The following is an 11298-nucleotide window of genomic DNA, read 5'->3' as shown; positions in this document are numbered from 1 at the left end:
GTGAAAGGGATGTCGCGTTCATTTACTGGAGTTCTTCGAAGGAGTCACATGCGCCGTGGATAAAGGGGAACCGGTGGATGTACAGTACTGAGATTTCCAGAAGGCTTTTGATAAGGTGTCACTTCAAAGGTTATTGCATACAATAAAAGCGGTGTAGGAAGCAACATATTGGCATTGATTGAAGGTCGGGTAACTAACCGGAAACAGTTGGCATAAACGGGTCTTTTTCTGATTGGCTGGATGTGACAAGGGGAGTGTCGCAGGGTATCAGTGCTGGGGCCTCCATCTTTTACAGTCGATATCAATGACTTGAATGAAGGGGCTGAAGGCGCGGTCGTTGAATTCACTGACGGCACAAAGATAGGTGGGAAAGTAAATTGTGAAAAGGACGTACGGAGGCTTGCAAAGGGATACAGAGGTTCAGTGAGGGAGGGCAAAGATCTGGCAAATGGAGCACAATGTAGGAAGATGTGAAACTATCCATTTTGACAGGAAGATTAAAAAATAAGCTTATTATCTAAATGGAGAGGTCGCAGAGCTCTGAGGTACTGTATAGTGTTCAGTTCTGGTCGCCACACTACCAGAAGGATGTGGAGGCTTTAGAGAGTGTGCAGAAGAGATTTACCAGGATGCTGCCTGGTATGGAGGGCATTAGCTATGAGGAGAGATTGAATAAACTTGGTTTGTTCTCACTGGAACGACGGAGGTTGGGGGGCGACCTGATAGAGATCTACAAAATTATGAGGGGCATAGACAGAGTGGATAGTCAAAGGCTTTTCCCCAGGGTAGAGGGGTCAATTACTAGGGGCCATAGGTTTAAGGTGCAAGGGGCAAGGTTTAGAGGAGATGTACGAGGCAAGTTTTTTACACAGAGGGTAGTGGGTGCCTGGAACCCGCTGCCGGAGGAGGTGGTAGAAGCAGGGACGATAGTGACGTTCAAGGGGCATCTTGACATACATGAATAGGATGGGAATAGAGGGATATGGATCCCGGAAGTGCAGAAGATTTTAGTTTTGACGTGCAGCATGGTCGGCACAGGCTTGGAGGGCCGAAGGGCCTGTTCCTGTGCTGTACTTTTCTTTGTTCTTTGTTCTAGAAGGATCTGGTTGTCCTGTGCATGAATCTCAGAAGACTAATATACAGGTGCAGCAAGTAGTTAGGAACGATAATAGATGATTGTTTATTGTGAGGGGAATTGATTAAAAACGGCGGAAGGTTTTGCTTCAGTTGTAGAGGGTATTGGTGAGACCACATCTGGAGTATTGTGGACAGTATCGGTTTCCTCATTTAAGGAAAGATGTCAATGTGTTGGGAGACTTTCAGAGAAGGTTTCCCAGACTAATACCAGGAATGGGCGAGGAGCTCAATGGCCTCCCTCTAATCCTATTACCCCTCTCTGATCACTGCGGCAGTACTCTTCAGACATTTTTGAACAATATGATCTATGTTCAATCCCTATTCCCACCATTATCCCGTGATCTATGTGCTCATTGCATGTTAGCATAGATCCAGGGATCCAATAGCCACCCATAAGGAGCATCATAGTGCTCTCTCCAGAGGGCGTTGACTGCTTCTCTGTCTTTGATGAGCGCCTCTCCGTGTTTGGCTCTCAGTGGGATGGCTCCCTTGTTAGTCTGATTGTAGATGGTTTTGATTGTGCTGAAGAAGCCGCGCACATTGTGGTTGTCGGTGAGTTTCTGAGTGTCCTGTGCTCTTTCCACCCACCATCTATTCTTTAGGTTGCGGATTCTTTGTTGCATCTCGGCCTTCAGTTGCCTGTCGGCTTGTTTCCTCTCACTCGAGTTTTGGTGGAGCCGCCAGTTCAGGAACGCCTTGTACTTGCGGTCAAGGAGATCCTGGATCTCCTGATCGTTATCATTGATGTTTCCTGGTCAAGAGCCCGAGTGTCTCCTTGCAGGTGCTGACATGGTGGCTTTTAAGGTGGACCAGGCCCTCTGTGGGCATTCTGTGGCTCTGGCTTGTTTTGTCGCCAGGTTAGCTGTGAGGCGCAGGCTGAGTAGCTCTTTCTTCTCTGGGTCTTTGAGACCCTTGACATTTAATTTCCTGCGGCGGTGTTTCTTCTGCCTGTCTGTCGATTTGGGGCTAACGTGATGGGGATGGTACGGACTAATCGGTGATCAAGGGTGCTATGGTATCACCGTGTTTAGCACTCCTGCCTCACAGCGTCAGGGACCCAGATTCATTTCCGGCCTTGTGTGACTGTGTGTAGTTTGCACTTTCTCCCCGTGTCTGCAGGGTTTCCTCCCGGTGCTTCGGTTTCCTCTCACTGTCCAAAGATGTGCGGGATAGTTGGATTGGTCATGCCAAATTGCCACTTAGTGTCCAAAACGTTTTATGGGGATACAGGCATAAGGTGGGGGCCTGACCCTAGATGGTGTGCTCTTTCAGGGGGACGGTGCAGACTTGATGGGCTGAAAGGCCTCCTTCTACACTGATGGATTCTATGATCAGTGCAGCAGTCATTGATTCCGGTTGTGGTGTGAGTGTCCCTTGCTCGGACGATGATAGTCTGTCACGTGACAGTGCTTGGAGCAGGGGTGTTGCTATGAGGTCTTCTGCTTGTCTCTCTGGTGGAACAGGGTGTTTGTGATGACCAGGTCATGTTCTAAACATTTTGTCAGGAGTATGTGTCTTAATTCCCCTTTGTTAGCGTGCGTGTTCTGAGCACAAACCAGGTATTTGTCCACACTGTTTTACAGCCTTGAGAGGTGAGGCCAGCAGCACAGTTGTGTAATTCTGTTAACTGTGTTTTACCCACCCTGGTGACCCTGTTGGTCATGGTACTGATATATCACCTGGTTCCGATAGGCATGGGATCTAATGCAATTTCCCTTTCAGAACCCACCCTCCCTTACCTAGTCTTCCATTTACCATTCAGGGAGGGGAAGCCTCTATTATTATTATTATTATTATTATTATTATTAATAATTTTTTTTTTTTTTTTAATGTTTTTTTTAAAGTACCCAATTATTTTTCCAATTAAGGGGCAATTTGGGGTGGCCAATCCACCTATCCTCCACATCTTTTGGGTTGTGGGGGCGAAACCCACGCAGACACAGGGAGAATGTGCAAACTCCACACGGACAATGACCCAGGGCCGGGATTCGAACCCAGGTCCTCAGCGCCGCAGGCAACAATGCTAACCACTGCACCGCCGTGCTGCCCCTCTCTATTATTATTTGCTTCAGATACTGATCCTGTGCTTGTGCCTGGACCAATTCTTCTATGTTGGTCTGATTTATTTTGGCTGACTGAACGTGTTCATCCATCTTGGATTGTCAGGGGTTCCCCTCTGTTTTGCTAATTCCTCTGTCCTTGGAGAATCATACAGTCCATCAAACCAGCAATAACAAAAAAAACGAATCTACACTGATCCCACTCCCCAGCACTTGGTCCATAGCATTGAATGTTCTGGCATTTCAAGTGCTCATCCAAGTGCTTTTTAAAGATGTGAGGTTTCTTCTCTCAACCACCCTCCTAGACAGCGCATTCCAGATTCCCAACACCCTCTGGGTGAAAAAATGTTTCCTCAAATCCCCTCAAAATCTCCTGCTTTTCACCTTTAAATTGTGCCCTCTTGTTATTAACCGTTCAAACAAAAGGAAACAGCTGCTTTCTGTTTACTCTGACAACACATACTCCTCAATCTTTTACACCTCAAGCAGGTCCCCACTCAGCCTTCTCTGCTCCAAAGAAAAAAACCCAAGCTTATCCAGCCTCTCTTCATAGCTAATATGCATCATCCTAGTGAATCTCCTTTGCACCCTCTCTCATACAATCACATAATTCCTATAGTGTGGTGACCAGAACTGAACACAGTATCCAGCTGTGGCCTAGTCAAAGTCCTGCACAGCTCCAACATAACCTCCCTGCTCTTATAATCTATGCAACGACAAGTGTCCCGTATAGCTTAACCACCCTATTCACCTGTTCTGCTGCCTTCAGGATCTTTGAACAAGAATCTCAATATTCCTCTGAGATTCCCAATGTCCTGCCATTCATTGAGTCCTGTGTTATGTTACTCCTTTCAAACTGCATCACCTCACACTTTTCAGGGTTAAATTCCATCTGCCAATGTATGTGCATCTGACCAACCTGTCTATATCCTCCTGTAACTTAAGCCCTTCTTCTTCACTGTGAAGTACTCATTTAACACCCAGCCAACTTTCGTGTCATCTGCAAACCTACTGATCAGCACCCCCCCCCCCCCCCCCACATTTTCTTCTTTATCATTTATATATATCACAAACCATAAGGGACCCAGCACTGATCCCTGAGGTACACCACCGGACACCAGCCCCCAGTCACACAAACAGCCTTCCATCACCACCCTCTGTCCCTTATCACTGAGCCAATTTTGGTTCTAATTGCCACTGGATCCCATGTGTTTTCACCTTCTTTATCAGTCAGCCATGCGGGACCTTGTCAAAGGCTTTGTTGGAATCCATATAAACTACATCAACTGCTCTACCCTCATCTCTGCACCTGGTCACCTCCTCAAAATGTTCAATATAATTTGTGGTGTGACCTCCCCCCTCACAAAGCCATGCTGATTGTCCCTGATCAAACCTTGCCTCTCCAAGTGGGGATTAATTTTGTCCTTCAGAATTCCTCCCAATAGCTTCCCTACCGCTAACGTGAGATTCAGTAGTCTGTCGAGGTTGTCGAGGAGAATACTCGGGTTCAGTCGACCAGGCTAGATGGAATTGAGGTTCACAAGGAGGAGGTGTTAGCAATTTTGGAAAATGTAAAAATAGATAAGTCCCCTGGGCCAGATGGGATTTATCCTAGGATTCTCTGGGAAGCCAGGGAGGAGATTGCAGAGCCTTTGTCCTTGATCTTTATGTCGTCTTTGTCGACAGGAATAGTGCCGGAAGACTGGAGGATAGCAAATGTTGTCTCCTTGTTCAAGAAGGGGAGTAGAGACAACCCTGGTAATTATAGACCTGGGATCCTTACTTCGGTTGTGGGTAAAATGTTGGAAAAGGTTATAAGAGATAGGGTTTATAATCATCTTGAAAAGAACAAGTTGATTAGCGATAGTCAACACGGTTTTGTGAAGGGTAGGTCATGCCTCACAAACCTTATTGAGTTTTTTGAGAAGGTGACCAAACAGGTGGATGAGGGTAAAGCGGTTGATGTGGTGTATATGGATTTCAGTAAGGCGTTTGATAAGGTTCCCCACGGTAGGCTACTGCAGAAAATAAGGAAGTATGGGATTGAAGGTGATTTAGCGGTTTGGATCAGTAATTGGCTAGCTGAAAGAAGACAGAGGGTGGTGGTTGATGGCAAATGTTCAACCTGGAGTTCAGTTACTAGTGGTGTACCGCAAGGATCTGTTTTGGGGCCACTGCTGTTTGTCATTTTTATAAATGACCTGGAAGATGGTGTAGAAGGATGGGTTAGTAAATTTGCAGATGACACGAAGGTCGGTGGAGTTGTGGATAGTGCTGAAGGATGTTATAGGATACAGAGGGACATAGATAAGCTGCAGAGTTGGGCTGAGAGGTGGCAGATGGAGTTTAATGCAAAAAAGTGTGAGGTGGCTCACTTTGGAAGGAGTAACAGGAATGCAGAGTACTGGGCTAATGGCAAGATTCTTGGTAGTGTAGATGAACAGAGAGATCTCGGCATCCAGGTACATAAATCCCTGAAAGTTGCCACCCAGGTTAATAGGGCTATTAAGAAGGCATATGGTGTGCTAGCCTTTATCAGTAGGGGGATTCAGTTTCGGAGCCACGAGGTCATGCTGCAGCTGTACATAACTCTGGTGCGGGGCTCCTGGAGTACTGCGTGCAGTTCTGGTCACATTATAGGAAGGATGTGGAAGCTTTGGAAAGGGTTCAGAGGAGATTTACTAGGATGTTGCCTGGTATGGAGGGAAGGTCTTACGAGGAAAGGCTCAGGGACTTGAGGTTGTTTTCGTTAGAGAGGTGAAGGCTGAGAGGTGACTCAATAGAGACATATAAGATAGTCAGAGGGTTAGATAGGGTGGACAGTGAGAGTCTCTTTCCTCGGATGGTGATGACCAACACGAGGGGACATAGCTTTAAATTGAGGGGTGGTAGATATAGGACAGATGTCAGAGGCAGTTTCTTTACTCAGAGAGTAGTAGGGGTGTGGAACGCCCTGCCTGCAACAGTAGTAGACTCGCCAACTTTAAGGGCATTTAAGTGGTCACTGGATAGACATATGGATGAAAATGGAATAGTGTAGGTCAGATAGGCTTCAGATGGTTTCACAGGTCGGCGCAACATCGAGGGCCGAAGGGCCCGTACTACGCTGTTATGTTCTATGTAATTCCCTGGTTTATCTCTACCATGCTTCTTGAAAAGTGGAACCACATCAGCTGTCCTCCAGTCCTCTGGTCCCTCCTCTGTGGTCAGAGAGGAATTAAACATTTGAGTCAGTTCCCCTGTAATTTCCTCCCTTGCCTCACACAGCAGTCTGGGATACAACTCATCCTGGGACCTGGGGATTTGTCCACTTTTAAGCCTGCCAAACCTCCAGTACCTCCTCACTCACTGTCAAACTACTCACAGTCCCTCTGTCTGAATTCTGGCGCTGACATCCTCCATCTCCAAAGAGAAGACAGATGTGAAGTACTCATTTAACACCGTACCAATGTCATCCAGCTCAGCGCACAGGTTACCCCCTTGGTCCCCAATGGGTCCTACTCTTTACCTGGTTTATCCCCTTCCCCATGACATACTTATAGAATTACAGTGGGATTTTCCTGAATCTTAGCCATCAGGGCTTTTTCATGTCCCATCTTTGTTCTCTCTGCACTTTCTATACTCCATGAGGGCCTCTGTAGATCTGCTTCCTTTGTACCTGTTAAAAGCCTCTATTTTCCTTCCTATCTAGCCCTGAATATTTCTCGATATCTAGGGTTCTCTGGACTTGTTGCTCCTACCCTAAAGGAACATGTTGGACCTGTACTCTTGCCAATTCCATTTTGACCCCCCCCCCCCCCAAACCCGCCAGTCATCCTTTAATAAAATCTGCCTACCCCCAATCCAAAACCTATTTTGCAGACCATCATCTGCCTTTTCCGGAAAAATTTTAAATGTGCACTATCAGTAAAATGCTCACCTGTTCCCTGGAACACCATCTTTGTTCCCCAGTACGAGGTCCAGAACTGCACCATCCCTTGTTGGATCTTCAACATGTTGATATAAAGCCTTTGTGACTCTCCCAATTAATGTTGGGGAAGTTGAAATCCCCTAATATTGTTGTATTATTGTTTTACACACTTCAGGGAATTGTCTACATATCTGCTCCTCTAGTGCCTGCTGAGTCTTTGGTGGTGTATAATAAACTCCCAGCGGTGTGACTTCCCCCTTTTTATTCCACAAAGCCCTTCCAAGATATTGTACCCCCTTACTGGAGTAACAGACTTCTTAATTAATATTGCAGCGCATCTCTCTAACACCCTCCCCTGTCCTGCCTGAAGATCCTATCCCCTGGAATGTAGAGCTGCCAGTCCTGCCCCTCCCTCAACCACGTGTCTGTGATGGCAATAACATCACAAATCCACGTGCCAATACATGTTCTTAACTCAAACGAAAGGGAAAATGCTGGAAAATCTCAGCAAGTCTGGCAGCATCTGTAGGGAAAACTCCTACTCCTGTAGGGAAAAAATCCCTACAGATGCTGCCAGACTTGCTGCGATTTTCCAGCATTTTCCCTTTTCAGATTCCAGCATCCGCAGTAATTTGCTTCTATCCCATGTTCTTAACTCACCTGCCTTACTTTAGGTATCGGCTGTCCAGCCTCGCCTTACACTCTTGAAACTCAACCCGTTGTGTCCCTATTGCATGAACACTTGGTGTCCCCTCCCCCTGCAGAACTAGCTTAAATACCTCCCAACATGTGCCCTTAGGGGGAGGAGGAGGGACGGGTCTTAGCTTTAATAATGCCATATTGTCTCCCTGTGTTTGTTGCAAATCAGCAATGGTGCTGATGTTAGTGGTTCCCATCTGCTGACACAAACCCCTTGCCCACAAGTGCAAAAAGTATGTTGAGCTGTTGCAGACGTACGTAGTGTCAGAATAAATGTCTACAGGTGTGTGGGGGGAATTCATCAGGGTTACTAACTATATGGCCACTGCTGCCAGCTCCGCAGCCTGAGCACTCCATTTTGATGGTAATTTAAGGTCAGCTTCCTTTTCCGTACCCCCTTTGTTATCTTCCACATATATGCCACATCCCGTCTTCTCACTACTTCTGCCATTGAGGAACCAACTATGAAAATGCGGTTCCCTCTGGACCTTTGAACTTTTCCTTACTCCCCTTGCACCCCCCCCCCCCCCCCCCCCCCCCCCCCCCCCCCCCCCCAATGTTTTTAACAGAAATGATCCCTTGGGATCTTGGCAGAATAAACCTGACATTCTTGAGGCTCTCCCTGGTAGGTAGTTGTCAGCCAGGAGTGTGGGTGATTTTACATGCTTAACTGAGATTTCCCTGCCTTGTAAAATTAAAGTCCACCTCGCTATTCTGTTTTGACTGTGCCGTTTTTAATTATTCCATCCAGCAAAAGTTGTATGCGGGTATGCTCGGTGAGACTAATTAAGGGTTTAATTCAATAATGTAGGAGAAATATTGTACCACCCAGAAGACTGTTGTTCACTGGTGCTCACAGACTGAGAAACCCTGCTCCACAGTAATCTGTCTGGATGCGTAAGCCACTGGGCACAGCCTCCCATGATCTTGTAAGAGGACAGCTGACAAAGTGAGAGGGGAGAATGTGGCCTCTGTTGAGAATAATAAGTGTGGGTCTGGGGCTTGTAATGTGGGGGCTTTCAGGTTAACTATAGCCTCTGAATGCTGGTCATTCCAAACCCAAGGTCCATCCTCCTCCTGGAGGGAATTTAAGGGAGTGCCCACTGAAGCAAACCTAATTGTAATTCCTACAAAAGCCAATCAGCCTCAGAAAAGATATCCCTGCTTTCTGGCCTCTTGGTAAGGGCAGTTTAAACATTGAGTCTAACCATTTCTAGTCTTTTTGTCTCTTTCCCCTCTTTCCTAATAGTGGCTCCTAAGTTGGGTAAACAGATCTTTCATGATCTGGGCTTTCTTTGAGTTTACCGTTAGACCCAGAGTGCTCAAAAGGGTTAGTCGTTCCCCCAACTAAATTGCTCCTTAATTGGAAAAGAAAGGAATTGGGTACTCTAAATTTATTTTTGAAAAAGTATTGTTCTGTGTACAGTCCAGACAGATCATTCCATTCAGGGAAAAAAAAGATGTACGTATGTACCTCTCCTTCCATATGCCTGCAATCGTGCTTGTGCTTCGCGAAAACTGAGTAGTTATCTCCTAGCAATTTCTGACGGCTGGGTCTGGCTAAAGTTCGTTGGGTTTGATCCAGAGGTCTTGTACTTGGTCGGAGGGATGTCTAACAGAGCTCCCCCTCTCATATCTGCCAAATACAGATGTGGATGGGGTCAAAAGATAAATTATGAGCTTTCATGAAATCTGCTCCCAATATATGTTCTGTGTTCGTGGGTAATTCAACTAGGACGGATGGATGGTTACACTCCAGTCATCCTAAAGTGAAAGGGATGGGTTCAGTTTCAAACCCTTGCTGTGTGTGACAGAGAAATCCAATAATACCAATGTCTGTGTGATGTGCCTTGATGTTCTGTAATCCCTCTTCTTGTATACAGGTATAGGGTTGTTCTAGAAGCTTCCGTGTCCCATAAACATCCATCGGGATTGCTCTTGATCTCGCCTGAGACAACAGTGCTTCCAACATGGTCCTGTTTAGCGACGCAAACCCAGAGGGGCGAGGTGGGTAACCATCATACCTGGCAGTTCTCTCCCGGGCGCTAAGGGTACAAGTGCTCCTGCTGCTACAAGGGCCATCGGTCCTGTCTATAGTTGCCAGAAAGTCCCTTTCTGAGGACAGCATTCGGAGCGAGTGTCTGTCCCATCCTTGGTTTCAATGCGGTAGCGCAGCCCTTTGCCCAGTGTCCCCACCCCTTGCATCAATAGCACTGGATCTCATCCCCATCCTCTGACCCTTCCTGAATTGTCTTTTTCCCAGTTCGCCCTTGCTGGCAGGGCCTGTTGAGGATGATGAACTTATAGGCTTAGAACCCATGCCATTTCCCTCATTTCTCCAAGCTGGGTGAATTCCAGTCCCTGACTGGGTTCGTTCTCACGCCCTTTCCCATTTTTGCCTTTTTGTCTCGCTCTTGCTCCCAGACCTCTGTAAACACTTGCAGTACCCAGGCTTCAGTATGTCGTAAACCTAACTTGCCTTTTTCCCTTTCTCAGTTCGATGGAATATCAGAACACTGACCCATTTGCCTTTTACAGTTTCTGGCATGCACTTCAAATGAATGCCTGAGTATACATTGTCTAAGTGTGTTTCTAATTTCTGGACATAGGCATTAGAGTGCTCATCTTTTCCCTGTCTGCATTGAGATAGTGCACAGAAAGGATCCCTTCGATCCTGACTCGTGACTTTTGGGAGAAAACCCTTTAGTGCCCAAGGGCCGTGTAACATTTGCGTACTTTTGTTGGCAGCACAGAGCTGGCTTCTTCTGTTCCAAAAGTTTCTGACATGCTCCACCAATCCCAAGGCCCGGATTTCTAACAAACTGATTCGCTGCTTGCCAAGTCTATCAGACTGACATGGGCTCTGCCACAGAACTGAAAGGGAAGCCCTTGCCTGGTAGATTAGAACAGGGGTGTTTCAACTTTGTCAAAAGTCTGTAGTTTTAAGCAAAATATCTCAGTGTGGCAGCAGCTAGCAAGAAGTCTGTAGATTAAAACAATCAGCAGCACCAGGAATTCAAAAGGAAACACAGAACAGACAAACCTTATCTTAACAAAGCAAAGTGTATACTTTTACACTGTTCATATACATTTCAGATCAATCGACTGGTTCAAAATTCAAGTTAGTTAAAATCTCCATCAGGCAGGTCCTGGGGTGTACCTTGCTGCCATGGAGATTGATTGCAGGGACGCAGCGTTTTCTTTTTGCCTTTATCTGTGTGTTTTCTCACAGGCACAGAGAGAGAGAGAAAGCTGTCAGCTTGGTAAGTGTTATACCTGGCGGCAGCCAGGACAAGGAGCATAGGGACCATTAAGGACCAGGGTTGTTCCTGATCTCTAATCACTAAATAGGAATTGTGAGTGGAGGTTATGCTTGGGATGAAAAGTTTAAATTCGGGGGGCAATCAGAAATTGTCAAATGTGCCTGGTAAAATTAGTGGAAGAGATAGGCAGGCAGTGGACCTCTTGCAGAGAAGGCGAGAGCAAGCTCTG

The 11298-nt window shown here is 46.5% G+C and overlaps 1 protein-coding gene across 3 annotated transcripts in view; it reads left to right on the top strand.

The window, feature by feature from the left end:
• The first annotated feature begins 4942 nt into the window (after positions 1-4942).
• Positions 4943-11298, top strand: part of LOC119965018 (polyadenylate-binding protein-interacting protein 2-like) — a 63077-nt gene continuing 56721 nt past the window's right edge. Inside the window, exon 1 of one of the 3 annotated variants that reach the window (XM_038795221.1) lies at positions 4943-4955. The gene's annotated coding sequence lies outside the window, so the exon portion shown is untranslated. Of the gene's footprint in view, positions 4956-9683; positions 9814-11298 lie in introns of those variants that run through there. The other 2 variants (XM_038795222.1, XM_038795223.1) reach the window with 2 other exon arrangements.

The sequence above is a fragment of the Scyliorhinus canicula genome, chromosome 4, assembly GCF_902713615.1.
Source record: "Scyliorhinus canicula chromosome 4, sScyCan1.1, whole genome shotgun sequence".
Taxonomy (NCBI): Eukaryota; Metazoa; Chordata; class Chondrichthyes; order Carcharhiniformes; family Scyliorhinidae; genus Scyliorhinus; species Scyliorhinus canicula.
Note: the sequence above shows the minus strand (reverse complement) of the source record. Positions and strands in the feature narration are given on the sequence as shown.